Raw genomic sequence first — 22,100 nt, 5'->3', positions numbered from 1 at the left:
TAAAACTTGATTTCTATCACTTCGATTGATGCCAAATGAATAACTTACTTGAATTGGACCATTTTACACTATGTCCATTGTAGATTTGTGTCTCTGACAGTTCGTTTGGTTGCAGGGGACATTTTCAGTTTTTATGGCCAAAATGTGCTTTTCAGAGGCTGAAAAGCATGTTTTGGCCGAGTATGATAATTTTCATTAAAACTTGATTTCTATCACTTCGAATGATGCCAAATGAATAATTTGCTTGAATTGGACCATTTTACACTATGTCCATTGTAGATTTGTGTCTCTGACAGTTCGTTTGGTTACAGGGGACATATTCAGTTTTTATGGCCAAAATGTGCTTTTCAGGGGCTGAAAAGCATGTTTTGGCCGAGTTTGATAATTTTCATTAAAACTTGATTTCTATCACTTCGATTGATGCCAAATGAATAACTTACTTGAATGGGACCATTGTACACTATGTCCATTGTAGATTTGTGTCTCCGACAGTTCGTTTGGTTGCAGGGGACATTTTCAGTTTTTATGGCCAAAATGTGCTTTTCAGAGGCTGAAAAGCATGTTTTGGCCGAGTATGATAATTTTCATTAAAACTTGATTTCTATCACTTCGAATTATGCCAAATGAATAATTTGCTTGAATTGGACCATTTTACACTATGTCCATTGTAGATTTGTGTCTCTGACAGTTCGTTTGGTTACAGGGGACATATTCAGTTTTTATGGCCAAAATGTGCTTTTCAGGGGCTGAAAAGCATGTTTTGGCCGAGTTTGATAATTTTCATTAAAACTTGATTTCTATCACTTCGATTGATGCCAAATGAATAACTTACTTGAATTGGCCCATTGTACACTATGTCCATTGTAGATTTGTGTCTCCGACAGTTCGTTTGGTTGCAGGGGACATTTTCAGTTTTTATGGCCAAAATGTGCTTTTCAGAGGCTGAAAAGCATGTTTTGGCCGAGTATGATAATTTACATTAAAACTTAATTTCTATCACTTCGAATGATGCCAAATGAATAACTTACTTGAATTGGACCATTTTACACTATGTCCATTGTAGATTTGTGTCTCTGACAGTTCGTTTGGTTGCAGGGGATATATTAAGTTTTTATGGCCAAAATGTGCTTTTCAGGGGCTGAAAAGCATGTTTTGGCCGAGTATGATAATTTTCATTAAAACTTGATTTCTATCACTTCGAATGATGCCAAATGAATAACTTACTTGAATTGGACCATTTTACACCATGTCCATTGTAGATTTGTTTCTCTGACAGTTCGTTTGGTTGCAGGGGACATATTCAGTTTTTATGGCCAAAATGTGCTTTTCAGGGGCTGAAAAGCACGTTTTGGCAGAGTATGATAATTTTCATTAAAACTTGATTTCTATCCATTCGAATGATACCAAATGAATAACTTACTTGAATTGGACCATTTTACACTATGTCCATTGTAGATTTGTGTCTCTGACAGTTCGTTTGGTTGCAGGGGACATTTTCAGTTTTTATGGCCAAAATGTGCTTTTCAGGGGCTGAAAAGCATGTTTTGGCCGAGTATGATAATTTTCATTAAAACTTGATTTCTATCCATTTGAATGATGCCAAATAAATAACTTACTTGAATTGGACCATTTTACACTATGTCCATTGTAGATTTGTGTCTCTGACAGTTCGTTTGGTTGCAGGGGACATTTTCAGTTTTTATGGCCAAAATGTGCTTTTCAGAGGCTGAAAAGCATGTTTTGGCAGAGTATGATAATTTTCATTAAAACTTAATTTCTATCACTTCGAATGATGCCAAATGAATAATTTACTTGAATTGGACCATTTTACACTATGTCCATTGTAGATTTGTATCTCTGACAGTTCGTTTGGTTGCAGGGGACATATTCAGTTTTTAAGGCCAAAATGTGCTTTTCAGGGGCTGAAAAGCATGTTTTGGCCGAGTATGGTAATTTTCATTAAAACTTGATTTCTATCACTTCGAATGATGCCAAATGAATAACTTACTTGAATTGGACCATTTTACACTATGTCCATTGTAGATTTGTGTCTCCGACAGTTCGTTTGGTTGCAGGGGACATTTTCAGTTTTTATGGCCAAAATGTGCTTTTCAGAGGCTGAAAAGCATGTTTTGGCCGAGTATGATAATTTACATTAAAACTTAATTGCTATCACTTCGAATGATGCCAAATGAATAACTTACTTGAATTGGACCATTTTACACTATGTCCATGGTAGATTTGTGTCTCTGACAGTTCGTTTGGTTGCAGGGGACATTTTCAGTTTTTATGGCCAAAATGTGCTTTTCAGAGGCTGAAAAGCATGTTTTGGCCGAGTATGATAATTTTCATTAAAACTTGATTTCTATCACTTCGAATGATGTCAAATGAATAATTTGCTTGAATTGGACCATTTTACACTATGTCCATTGTAGATTTGTGTCTCTGACAGTTCGTTTGGTTGCAGGGGACATTTTCAGTTTTTATGGCCAAAATGTGCTTTTCAGAGGCTGAAAAGCATGTTTTGGCAGAGTATGATAATTTTCATTAAAAACTTAATTTCTATCACTTCGAATGATGCCAAATGAATAATTTACTTGAATTGGACCATTTTACACTATGTCCATTGTAGATTTGTATCTCTGACAGTTCGTTTGGTTGCAGGGGACATATTCAGTTTTTATGGCCAAAATGTGCTTTTCAGGGGCTGAAAAGCACGTTTTGGCAGAGTATGATAATTTTCATTAAAACTTGATTTCTATCACTTCGATTGATGCCAAATGAATAACTTACTTGAATTGGACCATTTTACACTATGTCCATTGTAGATTTGTGTCTCTGACAGTTCGTTTGGTTGCAGGGGACATTTTCAGTTTTTATGGCCAAAATGTGCTTTTCAGAGGCTGAAAAGCATGTTTTGGCCGAGTATGATAATTTTCATTAAAACTTGATTTCTATCACTTCGAATGATGCCAAATGAATAATTTGCTTGAATTGGACCATTTTACACTATGTCCATTGTAGATTTGTGTCTCTGACAGTTCGTTTGGTTACAGGGGACATATTCAGTTTTTATGGCCAAAATGTGCTTTTCAGGGGCTGAAAAGCATGTTTTGGCCGAGTTTGATAATTTTCATTAAAACTTGATTTCTATCACTTCGATTGATGCCAAATGAATAACTTACTTGAATGGGACCATTGTACACTATGTCCATTGTAGATTTGTGTCTCCGACAGTTCGTTTGGTTGCAGGGGACATTTTCAGTTTTTATGGCCAAAATGTGCTTTTCAGAGGCTGAAAAGCATGTTTTGGCCGAGTATGATAATTTTCATTAAAACTTGATTTCTATCACTTCGAATTATGCCAAATGAATAATTTGCTTGAATTGGACCATTTTACACTATGTCCATTGTAGATTTGTGTCTCTGACAGTTCGTTTGGTTACAGGGGACATATTCAGTTTTTATGGCCAAAATGTGCTTTTCAGGGGCTGAAAAGCATGTTTTGGCCGAGTTTGATAATTTTCATTAAAACTTGATTTCTATCACTTCGATTGATGCCAAATGAATAACTTACTTGAATTGGCCCATTGTACACTATGTCCATTGTAGATTTGTGTCTCCGACAGTTCGTTTGGTTGCAGGGGACATTTTCAGTTTTTATGGCCAAAATGTGCTTTTCAGAGGCTGAAAAGCATGTTTTGGCCGAGTATGATAATTTACATTAAAACTTAATTTCTATCACTTCGAATGATGCCAAATGAATAACTTACTTGAATTGGACCATTTTACACTATGTCCATTGTAGATTTGTGTCTCTGACAGTTCGTTTGGTTGCAGGGGATATATTAAGTTTTTATGGCCAAAATGTGCTTTTCAGGGGCTGAAAAGCATGTTTTGGCCGAGTATGATAATTTTCATTAAAACTTGATTTCTATCACTTCGAATGATGCCAAATGAATAACTTACTTGAATTGGACCATTTTACACCATGTCCATTGTAGATTTGTTTCTCTGACAGTTCGTTTGGTTGCAGGGGACATATTCAGTTTTTATGGCCAAAATGTGCTTTTCAGGGGCTGAAAAGCACGTTTTGGCAGAGTATGATAATTTTCATTAAAACTTGATTTCTATCCATTCGAATGATACCAAATGAATAACTTACTTGAATTGGACCATTTTACACTATGTCCATTGTAGATTTGTGTCTCTGACAGTTCGTTTGGTTGCAGGGGACATTTTCAGTTTTTATGGCCAAAATGTGCTTTTCAGGGGCTGAAAAGCATGTTTTGGCCGAGTATGATAATTTTCATTAAAACTTGATTTCTATCCATTTGAATGATGCCAAATAAATAACTTACTTGAATTGGACCATTTTACACTATGTCCATTGTAGATTTGTGTCTCTGACAGTTCGTTTGGTTGCAGGGGACATTTTCAGTTTTTATGGCCAAAATGTGCTTTTCAGAGGCTGAAAAGCATGTTTTGGCAGAGTATGATAATTTTCATTAAAACTTAATTTCTATCACTTCGAATGATGCCAAATGAATAATTTACTTGAATTGGACCATTTTACACTATGTCCATTGTAGATTTGTATCTCTGACAGTTCGTTTGGTTGCAGGGGACATATTCAGTTTTTAAGGCCAAAATGTGCTTTTCAGGGGCTGAAAAGCATGTTTTGGCCGAGTATGGTAATTTTCATTAAAACTTGATTTCTATCACTTCGAATGATGCCAAATGAATAACTTACTTGAATTGGACCATTTTACACTATGTCCATTGTAGATTTGTGTCTCCGACAGTTCGTTTGGTTGCAGGGGACATTTTCAGTTTTTATGGCCAAAATGTGCTTTTCAGAGGCTGAAAAGCATGTTTTGGCCGAGTATGATAATTTACATTAAAACTTAATTGCTATCACTTCGAATGATGCCAAATGAATAACTTACTTGAATTGGACCATTTTACACTATGTCCATGGTAGATTTGTGTCTCTGACAGTTCGTTTGGTTGCAGGGGACATTTTCAGTTTTTATGGCCAAAATGTGCTTTTCAGAGGCTGAAAAGCATGTTTTGGCCGAGTATGATAATTTTCATTAAAACTTGATTTCTATCACTTCGAATGATGTCAAATGAATAATTTGCTTGAATTGGACCATTTTACACTATGTCCATTGTAGATTTGTGTCTCTGACAGTTCGTTTGGTTGCAGGGGACATTTTCAGTTTTTATGGCCAAAATGTGCTTTTCAGAGGCTGAAAAGCATGTTTTGGCAGAGTATGATAATTTTCATTAAAAACTTAATTTCTATCACTTCGAATGATGCCAAATGAATAATTTACTTGAATTGGACCATTTTACACTATGTCCATTGTAGATTTGTATCTCTGACAGTTCGTTTGGTTGCAGGGGACATATTCAGTTTTTAAGGCCAAAATGTGCTTTTCAGGGGCTGAAAAGCATGTTTTGGCCGAGTATGGTAATTTTCATTAAAACTTGATTTCTATCACTCCGAATGATGCCAAATGAATAACTTACTTGAATTGGACCATTTTACACTATGTCCATTGTAGATTTGTGTCTCCGACAGTTCGTTTGGTTGCAGGGGACATTTTCAGTTTTTATGGCCAAAATGTGCTTTTCAGAGGCTGAAAAGCATGTTTTGGCCGAGTATGATAATTTACATTAAAACTTAATTTCTATCACTTCGAATGATGCCAAATGAATAACTTACTTGAATTGGACCATTTTACACTATGTCCATGGTAGATTTGTGTCTCTGACAGTTCGTTTGGTTGCAGGGGACATTTTCAGTTTTTATGGCCAAAATGTGCTTTTCAGAGGCTGAAAAGCATGTTTTGGCCGAGTATGATAATTTTCATTAAAACTTGATTTCTATCACTTCGAATGATGCCAAATGAATAATTTACTTGAATTGGACCATTTTACACTATGTCCATTGTAGATTTGTATCTCTGACAGTTCGTTTGGTTGCAGGGGACATATTCAGTTTTTAAGGCCAAAATGTGCTTTTCAGGGGCTGAAAAGCATGCTTTGGCCGAGTATGGTAATTTTCATTAAAACTTGATTTCTATCACTTCGAATGATGCCAAATGAATAATTTACTTGAATTGGACCATTTTACACTATGTCCATTGTAGATTTGTATCTCTGACAGTTCGTTTGGTTGCAGGGGACATATTCAGTTTTTAAGGCCAAAATGTGCTTTTCAGGGGCTGAAAAGCATGCTTTGGCCGAGTATAGTAATTTTCATTAAAACTTGATTTCTATCACTTCGAATGATGCCAAATGAATAATTTGCTTGAATTGGACCATTTTACACTATGTCCATTGTAGATTTGTGTCTCTGACAGTTCGTTTGGTTGCAGGGGACTTATTCAGTTTTTATGGCCAAAATGTGCTTTTCAGGGGCTGAAAAGCATGTTTTGGCCGAGTATGATAATTTTCATTAAAACTTGATTTCTATCACTTCGAATGATGCCAAATGAATAATTTACTTGAATTGGACCATTTTACACTATGTCCATTGTAGATTTGTATCTCTGACAGTTCGTTTGGTTGCAGGGGACATATTCAGTTTTTAAGGCCAAAATGTGCTTTTCAGGGGCTGAAAAGCATGCTTTGGCCGAGTATGGTAATTTTCATTAAAACTTGATTTCTATCACTTCGAATGATGCCAAATGAATAACTTACTTGAATTGGACCATTTTACACTATGTCCATTGTAGATTTGTGTCTCTGACAGTTCGTTTGGTTGCAGGGGACATTTTCAGTTTTTATGGCCAAAATGTGCTTTTCAGAGGCTGAAAAGCATGTTTTGGCCGAGTATGATAATTTTCATTAAAACTTGATTTCTATCACTTCGAATGATGCCAAATGAATAATTTGCTTGAATTGGACCATTTTACACTATGTCCATTGTAGATTTGTGTCTCTGACAGTTCGTTTGGTTACAGGGGACATATTCAGTTTTTATGGCCAAAATGTGCTTTTCAGGGGCTGAAAAGCATGTTTTGGCCGAGTTTGATAATTTTCATTAAAACTTGATTTCTATCACTTCGATTGATGCCAAATGAATAACTTACTTGAATTGGACCATTGTACACTATGTCCATTGTAGATTTGTGTCTCCGACAGTTCGTTTGGTTGCAGGGGACATTTTCAGTTTTTATGGCCAAAATGTGCTTTTCAGAGGCTGAAAAGCATGTTTTGGCCGAGTATAATTTACATTAAAACTTAATTTCTATCACTTCGAATGATGCCAAATGAATAACTTACTTGAATTGGACCATTTTACACTATGTCCATTGTAGATTTGTGTCTCTGACAGTTCGTTTGGTTGCAGGGGATATATTAAGTTTTTATGGCCAAAATGTGCTTTTCAGGGGCTGAAAAGCATGTTTTGGCCGAGTATGATAATTTTCATTAAAACTTGATTTCTATCACTTCGAATGATGCCAAATGAATAACTTACTTGAATTGGACCATTTTACACTATGTCCATTGTAGATTTGTTTCTCTGACAGTTCGTTTGGTTGCAGGGGACATATTCAGTTTTTAAGGCCAAAATGTGCTTTTCAGGGGCTGAAAAGCATGCTTTGGCCGAGTATGGTAATTTTCATTAAAACTTGATTTCTATCACTTCGAATGATGCCAAATGAATAACTTACTTGAATTGGACCATTTTACACTATGTCCATTGTAGATTTGTGTCTCTGACAGTTCGTTTGGTTGCAGGGGACTTATTCAGTTTTTATGGCCAAAATGTGCTTTTCAGGGGCTGAAAAGCATGTTTTGGCCGAGTATGATAATTTTCAATAAAACTTGATTTCTATCACTTCGAATGATGCCAAATGAATAATTTACTTGAATTGGACCATTTTACACTATGTCCATTGTAGATTTGTATCTCTGACAGTTCGTTTGGTTGCAGGGGACATATTCAGTTTTTAAGGCCAAAATGTGCTTTTCAGGGGCTGAAAAGCATGCTTTGGCCGAGTATGGTAATTTTCATTAAAACTTGATTTCTATCACTTCGAATGATGCCAAATGAATAACTTACTTGAATTGGACCATTTTACACTATGTCCATTGTAGATTTGTGTCTCTGACAGTTCGTTTGGTTGCAGGGGACATTTTCAGTTTTTATGGCCAAAATGTGCTTTTCAGAGGCTGAAAAGCATGTTTTGGCCGAGTATGATAATTTTCATTAAAACTTGATTTCTATCACTTCGAATGATGCCAAATGAATAATTTGCTTGAATTGGACCATTTTACACTATGTCCATTGTAGATTTGTGTCTCTGACAGTTCATTTGGTTACAGGGGACATATTCAGTTTTTATGGCCAAAATGTGCTTTTCAGGGGCTGAAAAGCATGTTTTGGCCGAGTTTGATAATTTTCATTAAAACTTGATTTCTATCACTTCGATTGATGCCAAATGAATAACTTACTTGAATGGGACCATTGTACACTATGTCCATTGTAGATTTGTGTCTCCGACAGTTCGTTTGGTTGCAGGGGACATTTTCAGTTTTTATGGCCAAAATGTGCTTTTCAGAGGCTGAAAAGCATGTTTTGGCCGAGTATGATAATTTTCATTAAAACTTGATTTCTATCACTTCGAATGATGCCAAATGAATAATTTACTTGAATTGGACCATTTTACACTATGTCCATTGTAGATTTGTATCTCTGACAGTTCGTTTGGTTGCAGGGGACATATTCAGTTTTTAAGGCCAAAATGTGCTTTTCAGGGGCTGAAAAGCATGCTTTGGCCGAGTATGGTAATTTTCATTAAAACTTGATTTCTATCACTTCGAATGATGCCAAATGAATAACTTACTTGAATTGGACCATTTTACACTATGTCCATTGTAGATTTGTGTCTCTGACAGTTCGTTTGGTTGCAGGGGACATTTTCAGTTTTTATGGCCAAAATGTGCTTTTCAGAGGCTGAAAAGCATGTCTTGGCCGAGTATGATAATTTTCATTAAAACTTGATTTCTATCATTTCGAATGATGCCAAATGAATAATTTGCTTGAATTGGACCATTTTACACTATGTCCATTGTAGATTTGTGTCTCTGACAGTTCATTTGGTTACAGGGGACATATTCAGTTTTTATGGCCAAAATGTGCTTTTCAGGGGCTGAAAAGCATGTTTTGGCCGAGTTTGATAATTTTCATTAAAACTTGATTTCTATCACTTCGATTGATGCCAAATGAATAACTTACTTGAATGGGACCATTGTACACTATGTCCATTGTAGATTTGTGTCTCCGACAGTTCGTTTGGTTGCAGGGGACATTTTCAGTTTTTATGGCCAAAATGTGCTTTTCAGAGGCTGAAAAGCATGTTTTGGCCGAGTATGATAATTTACATTAAAACTTAATTTCTATCACTTCGAATGATGCCAAATGAATAACTTACTTGAATTGGACCATTTTACACTATGTCCATTGTAGATTTGTGTCTCTGACAGTTCGTTTGGTTGCAGGGGATATATTAAGTTTTTATGGCCAAAATGTACTTTTCAGGGGCTGAAAAGCATGTTTTGGCCGAGTATGATAATTTTCATTAAAACTTGATTTCTATCACTTCGAATGATGCCAAATGAATAACTTACTTGAATTGGACCATTTTACACTATGTCCATTGTAGATTTGTGTCTCTGACAGTTCGTTTGGTTGCAGGGGACATTTTCAGTTTTTATGGCCAAAATGTGCTTTTCAGAGGCTGAAAAGCATGTTTTGGCCGAGTATGATAATTTTCATTAAAACTTGATTTCTATCACTTCGAATGATGCCAAATGAATAATTTGCTTGAATTGGACCATTTTACACTATGTCCATTGTAGATTTGTGTCTCTGACAGTTCGTTTGGTTACAGGGGACATATTCAGTTTTTATGGCCAAAATGTGCTTTTCAGGGGCTGAAAAGCATGTTTTGGCCGAGTTTGATAATTTTCATTAAAACTTGATTTCTATCACTTCGATTGATGCCAAATGAATAACTTACTTGAATTGGCCCATTGTACACTATGTTCATTGTAGATTTGTGTCTCCGACAGTTCGTTTGGTTGCAGGGGACATTTTCAGTTTTTATGGCCAAAATGTGCTTTTCAGAGGCTGAAAAGCATGTTTTGGCCGAGTATGATAATTTACATTAAAACTTAATTTCTATCACTTCGAATGATGCCAAATGAATAACTTACTTGAATTGGACCATTTTACACTATGTCCATTGTAGATTTGTGTCTCTGACAGTTCGTTTGGTTGCAGGGGATATATTAAGTTTTTATGGCCAAAATGTGCTTTTCAGGGGCTGAAAAGCATGTTTTGGCCGAGTATGATAATTTTCATTAAAACTTGATTTCTATCACTTCGAATGATGCCAAATGAATAACTTACTTGAATTGGACCATTTTACACTATGTCCATTGTAGATTTGTTTCTCTGACAGTTCGTTTGGTTGCAGGGGACATATTCAGTTTTTATGGCCAAAATGTGCTTTTCAGGGGCTGAAAAGCACGTTTTGGCAGAGTATGATAATTTTCATTAAAACTTGATTTCTATCCATTCGAATGATACCAAATGAATAACTTACTTGAATTGGACCATTTTACACTATGTCCATTGTAGATTTGTGTCTCTGACAGTTCGTTTGGTTGCAGGGGACATTTTCAGTTTTTATGGCCAAAATGTGCTTTTCAGGGGCTGAAAAGCATGTTTTGGCCGAGTATGATAATTTTCATTAAAACTTGATTTCTATCCATTTGAATGATGCCAAATAAATAACTTACTTGAATTGGACCATTTTACACTATGTCCATTGTAGATTTGTATCTCTGACAGTTCGTTTGGTTGCAGGGGACATATTCAGTTTTTAAGGCCAAAATGTGCTTTTCAGGGGCTGAAAAGCATGTTTTGGCCGAGTATGGTAATTTTCATTAAAACTTGATTTCTATCACTTCGAATGATGCCAAATGAATAACTTACTTGAATTGGACCATTTTACACTATGTCCATTGTAGATTTGTGTCTCCGACAGTTCGTTTGGTTGCAGGGGACATTTTCAGTTTTTATGGCCAAAATGTGCTTTTCAGAGGCTGAAAAGCATGTTTTGGCCGAGTATGATAATTTACATTAAAACTTAATTTCTATCACTTCGAATGATGCCAAATGAATAACTTACTTGAATTGGACCATTTTACACTATGTCCATGGTAGATTTGTGTCTCTGACAGTTCGTTTGGTTGCAGGGGACATTTTCAGTTTTTATGGCCAAAATGTGCTTTTCAGAGGCTGAAAAGCATGTTTTGGCCGAGTATGATAATTTTCATTAAAACTTGATTTCTATCACTTCGAATGATGTCAAATGAATAATTTGCTTGAATTGGACCATTTTACACTATGTCCATTGTAGATTTGTGTCTCTGACAGTTCGTTTGGTTGCAGGGGACATTTTCAGTTTTTATGGCCAAAATGTGCTTTTCAGAGGCTGAAAAGCATGTTTTGGCAGAGTATGATAATTTTCATTAAAACTTAATTTCTATCACTTCGAATGATGCCAAATGAATAATTTACTTGAATTGGACCATTTTACACTATGTCCATTGTAGATTTGTATCTCTGACAGTTCGTTTGGTTGCAGGGGACATATTCAGTTTTTAAGGCCAAAATGTGCTTTTCAGGGGCTGAAAAGCATGTTTTGGCCGAGTATGGTAATTTTCATTAAAACTTGATTTCTATCACTTCGAATGATGCCAAATGAATAACTTACTTGAATTGGACCATTTTACACTATGTCCATTGTAGATTTGTGTCTCCGACAGTTCGTTTGGTTGCAGGGGACATTTTCAGTTTTTATGGCCAAAATGTGCTTTTCAGAGGCTGAAAAGCATGTTTTGGCCGAGTATGATAATTTACATTAAAACTTAATTTCTATCACTTCGAATGATGCCAAATGAATAACTTACTTAAATTGGACCATTTTACACTATGTCCATGGTAGATTTGTGTCTCTGACAGTTCGTTTGGTTGCAGGGGACATTTTCAGTTTTTATGGCCAAAATGTGCTTTTCAGAGGCTGAAAAGCATGTTTTGGCCGAGTATGATAATTTTCATTAAAACTTGATTTCTATCACTTCGAATGATGCCAAATGAATAATTTGCTTGAATTGGACCATTTTACACTATGTCCATTGTAGATTTGTGTCTCTGACAGTTCGTTTGGTTGCAGGGGACATATTCAGTTTTTAAGGCCAAAATGTGCTTTTCATGGGCTGAAAAGCATGTTTTGGCCGAGTATGATAATTTTCATTAAAACTTGATTTCTATCCATTCGAATGATGCCAAATGAATAACTTACTTGAATTGGACCATTTTACACTATGTCCATTGTAGATTTGTGTCTCTGACAGTTCGTTTGGTTGCAGGGGACATATTCAGTTTTTATGGCCAAAATGTGCTTTTCAGGGGCTGAAAAGCATGTTTTGGCCGAGTATGATAATTTTCATTAAAACTTGATTTCTATCACTTCGAATGATGCCAAATGAATAACTTACTTGAATTGGACAATTTTACACTATGTCCATTGTAGATTTGTGTCTCCGACAGTTCGTTTGGTTGCAGGGGACATTTTCAGTTTTTATGGCCAAAATGTGCTTTTCAGAGGCTGAAAAGCATGTTATGGCCGAGTATGATAATTTACATTAAAACTTAATTTCTATCACTTCGAATGATGCCAAATGAATAACTTACTTGAATTGGACCATTTTACACTATGTCCATTGTAGATTTGTGTCTCTGACAGTTCGTTTGGTTTCAGGGGACATATTCAGTTTTTATGGCCAAAATGTGCTTTTCAGAGGCTGAAAAGCATGTTTTGGCAGAGTATGATAATTTTCATTAAAACTTAATTTCTATCTCTTCGAATGATGCCAAATGAATAACTTACTTGAATTGGACCATTTTACACTATGTCCATTGTAGATTTGTGTCTCTGACAGTTCGTTTGGTTGCAGGGGACATATTCAGTTTTTATGGCCAAAATGTGCTTTTCAGGGGCTGAAAAGCATGTTTTGGCCGAGTTTGATAATTTTCATTAAAACTTGATTTCTATCACTTCGATTGATGCCAAATGAATAACTTACTTGAATTGGACCATTGTACACTATGTCCATTGTAGATTTTTGTCTCCGACAGTTCGTTTGGTTGCAGGGGACATTTTCAGTTTTTATGGCCAAAATGTGCTTTTCAGGGGCTGAAAAGCATGTTTTGGCCGAGTATGATAATTTTCATTAAAACTTGATTTCTATCCATTTGAATGATGCCAAATAAATAACTTACTTGAATTGGACCATTTTACACTATGTCCATGGTAGATTTGTGTCTCTGACAGTTCGTTTGGTTGCAGGGGACATTTTCAGTTTTTATGGCCAAAATGTGCTTTTCAGAGGCTGAAAAGCATGTTTTGGCCGAGTATGATAATTTTCATTAAAACTTGATTTCTATCACTTCGAATGATGTCAAATGAATAATTTGCTTGAATTGGACCATTTTACACTATGTCCATTGTAGATTTGTGTCTCTGACAGTTCGTTTGGTTGCAGGGGACATTTTCAGTTTTTATGGCCAAAATGTGCTTTTCAGAGGCTGAAAAGCATGTTTTGGCAGAGTATGATAATTTTCATTAAAACTTAATTTCTATCACTTCGAATGATGCCAAATGAATAATTTACTTGAATTGGACCATTTTACACTATGTCCATTGTAGATTTGTATCTCTGACAGTTCGTTTGGTTGCAGGGGACATATTCAGTTTTTAAGGCCAAAATGTGCTTTTCAGGGGCTGAAAAGCATGTTTTGGCCGAGTATGGTAATTTTCATTAAAACTTGATTTCTATCACTTCGAATGATGCCAAATGAATAACTTACTTGAATTGGACCATTTTACACTATGTCCATTGTAGATTTGTGTCTCCGACAGTTCGTTTGGTTGCAGGGGACATTTTCAGTTTTTATGGCCAAAATGTGCTTTTCAGAGGCTGAAAAGCATGTTTTGGCCGAGTATGATAATTTACATTAAAACTTAATTTCTATCACTTCGAATGATGCCAAATGAATAACTTACTTAAATTGGACCATTTTACACTATGTCCATGGTAGATTTGTGTCTCTGACAGTTCGTTTGGTTGCAGGGGACATTTTCAGTTTTTATGGCCAAAATGTGCTTTTCAGAGGCTGAAAAGCATGTTTTGGCCGAGTATGATAATTTTCATTAAAACTTGATTTCTATCACTTCGAATGATGCCAAATGAATAATTTGCTTGAATTGGACCATTTTACACTATGTCCATTGTAGATTTGTGTCTCTGACAGTTCGTTTGGTTGCAGGGGACATATTCAGTTTTTAAGGCCAAAATGTGCTTTTCATGGGCTGAAAAGCATGTTTTGGCCGAGTATGATAATTTTCATTAAAACTTGATTTCTATCCATTCGAATGATGCCAAATGAATAACTTACTTGAATTGGACCATTTTACACTATGTCCATTGTAGATTTGTGTCTCTGACAGTTCGTTTGGTTGCAGGGGACATATTCAGTTTTTATGGCCAAAATGTGCTTTTCAGGGGCTGAAAAGCATGTTTTGGCCGAGTATGATAATTTTCATTAAAACTTGATTTCTATCACTTCGAATGATGCCAAATGAATAACTTACTTGAATTGGACAATTTTACACTATGTCCATTGTAGATTTGTGTCTCCGACAGTTCGTTTGGTTGCAGGGGACATTTTCAGTTTTTATGGCCAAAATGTGCTTTTCAGAGGCTGAAAAGCATGTTATGGCCGAGTATGATAATTTACATTAAAACTTAATTTCTATCACTTCGAATGATGCCAAATGAATAACTTACTTGAATTGGACCATTTTACACTATGTCCATTGTAGATTTGTGTCTCTGACAGTTCGTTTGGTTTCAGGGGACATATTCAGTTTTTATGGCCAAAATGTGCTTTTCAGAGGCTGAAAAGCATGTTTTGGCAGAGTATGATAATTTTCATTAAAACTTAATTTCTATCTCTTCGAATGATGCCAAATGAATAACTTACTTGAATTGGACCATTTTACACTATGTCCATTGTAGATTTGTGTCTCTGACAGTTCGTTTGGTTGCAGGGGACATATTCAGTTTTTATGGCCAAAATGTGCTTTTCAGGGGCTGAAAAGCATGTTTTGGCCGAGTTTGATAATTTTCATTAAAACTTGATTTCTATCACTTCGATTGATGCCAAATGAATAACTTACTTGAATTGGACCATTGTACACTATGTCCATTGTAGATTTTTGTCTCCGACAGTTCGTTTGGTTGCAGGGGACATTTTCAGTTTTTATGGCCAAAATGTGCTTTTCAGGGGCTGAAAAGCATGTTTTGGCCGAGTATGATAATTTTCATTAAAACTTTATTTCTATCACTTCGAATGATGCCAAATGAATAACTTACTTGAATTGGACCATTTTACACTATGTCCATTGTAGATTTGTGTCTCTGACAGTTCGTTTGGTTGCAGGGGACATTTTCAGTTTTTATGGCCAAAATGTGCTTTTCAGGGGCTGAAAAGCATGTTTTGGCCGAGTATGATAATTTTCATTAAAACTTGATTTCTATCACTTCGAATGATGCCAAATGAATAACTTACTTGAATTGGACCATTTTACACTATGTCCATTGTAGATTTGTGTCTCTGACAGTTCGTTTGGTTGCAGGGGATATATTAAGTTTTTATGGCCAAAATGTGCTTTTCAGGGGCTGAAAAGCACGTTTTGGCAGAGTATGATAATTTTCATTAAAACTTAATTTCTATCCATTCGAATGATACCAAATGAATAACTTACTTGAATTGGACCATTTTACACTATGTCCATTGTAGATTTGTGTCTCCGACAGTTCGTTTGGTTGCAGGGGACATTTTCAGTTTTTATGGCCAAAATGTGCTTTTCAGAGCCTGAAAAGCATGTTTTGGCCGAGTATGATAATTTACATTAAAACTTAATTTCTATCACTTCGAATGATGCCAAATGAATAACTTACTTGAATTGGACCATTTTACACTATGTCCATGGTAGATTTGTGTCTCTGACAGTTCGTTTGGTTGCAGGGGACATTTTCAGTTTTTATGGCCAAAATGTGCTTTTCAGAGGCTGAAAAGCATGTTTTGGCCGAGTATGATAATTTTCATTAAAACTTGATTTCTATCACTTCGAATGATGTCAAATGAATAATTTGCTTGAATTGGACCATTTTACACTATGTCCATTGTAGATTTGTGTCTCCGACAGTTCGTTTGGTTGCAGGGGAAATTTTCAGTTTTTATGGCCAAAATGTGCTTTTCAGAGGCTGAAAAGCATGTTTTGGCCGAGTATGATAATTTTCATTAAAACTTGATTTCTATCACTTCGAATGATGCCAAATGAATAATTTGCTTGAATTGGACCATTTTACACTATGTCCATTGTAGATTTGTGTCTCTGACAGTTCGTTTGGTTGCAGGGGACATATTCAGTTTTTAAGGCCAAAATGTGCTTTTCAGGGGCTGAAAAGCATGTTTTGGCCGAGTATGATAATTTTCATTAAAACTTGATTTCTATCCATTCGAATGATGCCAAATGTATAACTTACTTGAATTGGACCATTTTACACTATGTCCATTGTAGATTTGTGTCTCTGACAGTTCGTTTGGTTGCAGGGGACTTATTCAGTTTTTATGGCCAAAATGTGCTTTTCAGGGGCTGAAAAGCATGTTTTGGCCGAGTATGATAATTTTCATTAAAACTTGATTTCTATCACTTCGAATGATGCCAAATGAATAATTTACTTGAATTGGACCATTTTACACTATGTCCATTGTAGATTTGTATCTCTGACAGTTCGTTTGGTTGCAGGGGACATATTCAGTTTTTAAGGCCAAAATGTGCTTTTCAGGGGCTGAAAAGCATGCTTTGGCCGAGTATGGTAATTTTCATTAAAACTTGATTTCTATCACTTCGAATGATGCCAAATGAATAATTTGCTTGAATTGGACCATTTTACACTATGTCCATTGTAGATTTGTGTCTCTGACAGTTCGTTTGGTTACAGGGGACATATTCAGTTTTTATGGCCAAAATGTGCTTTTCAGGGGCTGAAAAGCATGTTTTGGCCGAGTATGATAATTTTCATTAAAACTTGATTTCTATCCATTCGAATGATGCCAAATGTATAACTTACTTGAATTGGACCATTTTACACTATGTCCATTGTAGATTTGTGTCTCTGACAGTTCGTTTGGTTGCAGGGGACTTATTCAGTTTTTATGGCCAAAATGTGCTTTTCAGGGGCTGAAAAGCATGTTTTGGCCGAGTATGATAATTTTCATTAAAACTTGATTTCTATCACTTCGAATGATGCCAAATGAATAATTTACTTGAATTGGACCATTTTACACTATGTCCATTGTAGATTTGTATCTCTGACAGTTCGTTTGGTTGCAGGGGACATATTCAGTTTTTAAGGCCAAAATGTGCTTTTCAGGGGCTGAAAAGCATGCTTTGGCCGAGTATGGTAATTTTCATTAAAACTTGATTTCTATCACTTCGAATGATGCCAAATGAATAACTTACTTGAATTGGACCATTTTACACTATGTCCATTGTAGATTTGTGTCTCTGACAGTTCGTTTGGTTGCAGGGGACATTTTCAGTTTTTATGGCCAAAATGTGCTTTTCAGAGGCTGAAAAGCATGTTTTGGCCGAGTATGATAATTTTCATTAAAACTTGATTTCTATCACTTCGAATGATGCCAAATGAATAATTTGCTTGAATTGGACCATTTTACACTATGTCCATTGTAGATTTGTGTCTCTGACAGTTCGTTTGGTTACAGGGGACATATTCAGTTTTTATGGCCAAAATGTGCTTTTCAGGGGCTGAAAAGCATGTTTTGGCCGAGTTTGATAATTTTCATTAAAACTTGATTTCTATCACTTCGATTGATGCCAAATGAATAACTTACTTGAATTGGACCATTGTACACTATGTCCATTGTAGATTTGTGTCTCCGACAGTTCGTTTGGTTGCAGGGGACATTTTCAGTTTTTATGGCCAAAATGTGCTTTTCAGAGGCTGAAAAGCATGTTTTGGCCGAGTATGATAATTTACATTAAAACTTAATTTCTATCACTTCGAATGATGCCAAATGAATAACTTACTTGAATTGGACCATTTTACACTATGTCCATTGTAGATTTGTGTCTCTGACAGTTCGTTTGGTTGCAGGGGATATATTAAGTTTTTATGGCCAAAATGTGCTTTTCAGGGGCTGAAAAGCATGTTTTGGCCGAGTATGATAATTTTCATTAAAACTTGATTTCTATCACTTCGAATGATGCCAAATGAATAACTTACTTGAATTGGACCATTTTACACTATGTCCATTGTAGATTTGTTTCTCTGACAGTTCGTTTGGTTGCAGGGGACATATTCAGTTTTTAAGGCCAAAATGTGCTTTTCAGGGGCTGAAAAGCATGCTTTGGCCGAGTATGGTAATTTTCATTAAAACTTGATTTCTATCACTTCGAATGATGCCAAATGAATAACTTACTTGAATTGGACCATTTTACACTATGTCCATTGTAGATTTGTGTCTCTGACAGTTCGTTTGGTTGCAGGGGACTTATTCAGTTTTTATGGCCAAAATGTGCTTTTCAGGGGCTGAAAAGCATGTTTTGGCCGAGTATGATAATTTTCAATAAAACTTGATTTCTATCACTTCGAATGATGCCAAATGAATAATTTACTTGAATTGGACCATTTTACACTATGTCCATTGTAGATTTGTATCTCTGACAGTTCGTTTGGTTGCAGGGGACATATTCAGTTTTTAAGGCCAAAATGTGCTTTTCAGGGGCTGAAAAGCATGCTTTGGCCGAGTATGGTAATTTTCATTAAAACTTGATTTCTATCACTTCGAATGATGCCAAATGAATAACTTACTTGAATTGGACCATTTTACACTATGTCCATTGTAGATTTGTGTCTCTGACAGTTCGTTTGGTTGCAGGGGACATTTTCAGTTTTTATGGCCAAAATGTGCTTTTCAGAGGCTGAAAAGCATGTTTTGGCCGAGTATGATAATTTTCATTAAAACTTGATTTCTATCACTTCGAATGATGCCAAATGAATAATTTGCTTGAATTGGACCATTTTACACTATGTCCATTGTAGATTTGTGTCTCTGACAGTTCGTTTGGTTACAGGGGACATATTCAGTTTTTATGGCCAAAATGTGCTTTTCAGGGGCTGAAAAGCATGTTTTGGCCGAGTTTGATAATTTTCATTAAAACTTGATTTCTATCACTTCGATTGATGCCAAATGAATAACTTACTTGAATGGGACCATTGTACACTATGTCCATTGTAGATTTGTGTCTCCGACAGTTCGTTTGGTTGCAGGGGACATTTTCAGTTTTTATGGCCAAAATGTGCTTTTCAGAGGCTGAAAAGCATGTTTTGGCCGAGTATGATAATTTACATTAAAACTTAATTTCTATCACTTCGAATGATGCCAAATGAATAACTTACTTGAATTGGACCATTTTACACTATGTCCATTGTAGATTTGTGTCTCTGACAGTTCGTTTGGTTGCAGGGGATATATTAAGTTTTTATGGCCAAAATGTACTTTTCAGGGGCTGAAAAGCATGTTTTGGCCGAGTATGATAATTTTCATTAAAACTTGATTTCTATCACTTCGAATGATGCCAAATGAATAACTTACTTGAATTGGACCATTTTACACTATGTCCATTGTAGATTTGTTTCTCTGACAGTTCGTTTGGTTGCAGGGGACATATTCAGTTTTTAAGGCCAAAATGTGCTTTTCAGGGGCTGAAAAGCATGCTTTGGCCGAGTATGGTAATTTTCATTAAAACTTGATTTCTATCACTTCGAATGATGCCAAATGAATAACTTACTTGAATTGGACCATTTTACACTATGTCCATTGTAGATTTGTGTCTCTGACAGTTCGTTTGGTTGCAGGGGACTTATTCAGTTTTTATGGCCAAAATGTGCTTTTCAGGGGCTGAAAAGCATGTTTTGGCCGAGTATGATAATTTTCATTAAAACTTGATTTCTATCACTTCGAATGATGCCAAATGAATAATTTACTTGAATTGGACCATTTTACACTATGTCCATTGTAGATTTGTATCTCTGACAGTTCGTTTGGTTGCAGGGGACATATTCAGTTTTTAAGGCCAAAATGTGCTTTTCAGGGGCTGAAAAGCATGCTTTGGCCGAGTATGGTAATTTTCATTAAAACTTGATTTCTATCACTTCGAATGATGCCAAATGAATAATTTGCTTGAATTGGACCATTTTACACTATGTCCATTGTAGATTTGTGTCTCTGACAGTTCGTTTGGTTACAGGGGACATATTCAGTTTTTATGGCCAAAATGTGCTTTTCAGGGGCTGAAAAGCATGTTTTGGCCGAGTATGATAATTTTCATTAAAACTTGATTTCTATCCATTCGAATGATGCCAAATGTATAACTTACTTGAATTGGACCATTTTACACTATGTCCATTGTAGATTTGTGTCTCTGACAGTTCGTTTGGTTGCAGGGGACTTATTCAGTTTTTATGGCCAAAATGTGCTTTTCAGGGGCTGAAAAGCATGTTTTGGCCGAGTATGATAATTTTCATTAAAACTTGATTTCTATCACTTCGAATGATGCCAAATGAATAATTTACTTGAATTGGACCATTTTACACTATGTCCATTGTAGATTTGTATCTCTGACAGTTCGTTTGGTTGCAGGGGACATATTCAGTTTTTAAGGCCAAAATGTGCTTTTCAGGGGCTGAAAAGCATGCTTTGGCCGAGTATGGTAATTTTCATTAAAACTTGATTTCTATCACTTCGAATGATGCCAAATGAATAACTTACTTGAATTGGACCATTTTACACTATGTCCATTGTAGATTTGTGTCTCTGACAGTTCGTTTGGTTGCAGGGGACATTTTCAGTTTTTATGGCCAAAATGTGCTTTTCAGAGGCTGAAAAGCATGTTTTGGCCGAGTATGATAATTTTCATTAAAACTTGATTTCTATCACTTCGAATGATGCCAAATGAATAATTTGCTTGAATTGGACCATTTTACACTATGTCCATTGTAGATTTGTGTCTCTGACAGTTCGTTTGGTTACAGGGGACATATTCAGTTTTTATGGCCAACATGTGCTTTTCAGGGGCTGAAAAGCATGTTTTGGCCGAGTTTGATAATTTTCATTAAAACTTGATTTCTATCACTTCGATTGATGCCAAATGAATAACTTACTTGAATTGGACCATTGTACACTATGTCCATTGTAGATTTGTGTCTCCGACAGTTCGTTTGGTTGCAGGGGACATTTTCAGTTTTTATGGCCAAAATGTGCTTTTCAGAGGCTGAAAAGCATGTTTTGGCCGAGTATGATAATTTACATTAAAACTTAATTTCTATCACTTCGAATGATGCCAAATGAATAACTTACTTGAATTGGACCATTTTACACTATGTCCATTGTAGATTTGTGTCTCTGACAGTTCGTTTGGTTGCAGGGGATATATTAAGTTTTTATGGCCAAAATGTGCTTTTCAGGGGCTGAAAAGCATGTTTTGGCCGAGTATGATAATTTTCATTAAAACTTGATTTCTATCACTTCGAATGATGCCAAATGAATAACTTACTTGAATTGGACCATTTTACACTATGTCCATTGTAGATTTGTTTCTCTGACAGTTCGTTTGGTTGCAGGGGACATATTCAGTTTTTAAGGCCAAAATGTGCTTTTCAGGGGCTGAAAAGCATGCTTTGGCCGAGTATGGTAATTTTCATTAAAACTTGATTTCTATCACTTCGAATGATGCCAAATGAATAACTTACTTGAATTGGACCATTTTACACTATGTCCATTGTAGATTTGTGTCTCTGACAGTTCGTTTGGTTGCAGGGGACTTATTCAGTTTTTATGGCCAAAATGTGCT

The sequence above is a fragment of the Stigmatopora argus genome, chromosome 7 (assembly GCF_051989625.1).
Source record: "Stigmatopora argus isolate UIUO_Sarg chromosome 7, RoL_Sarg_1.0, whole genome shotgun sequence".
In the NCBI taxonomy this organism is placed as follows: Eukaryota; Metazoa; Chordata; class Actinopteri; order Syngnathiformes; family Syngnathidae; genus Stigmatopora; species Stigmatopora argus.
This window is presented reverse-complemented; position numbering follows the sequence as displayed.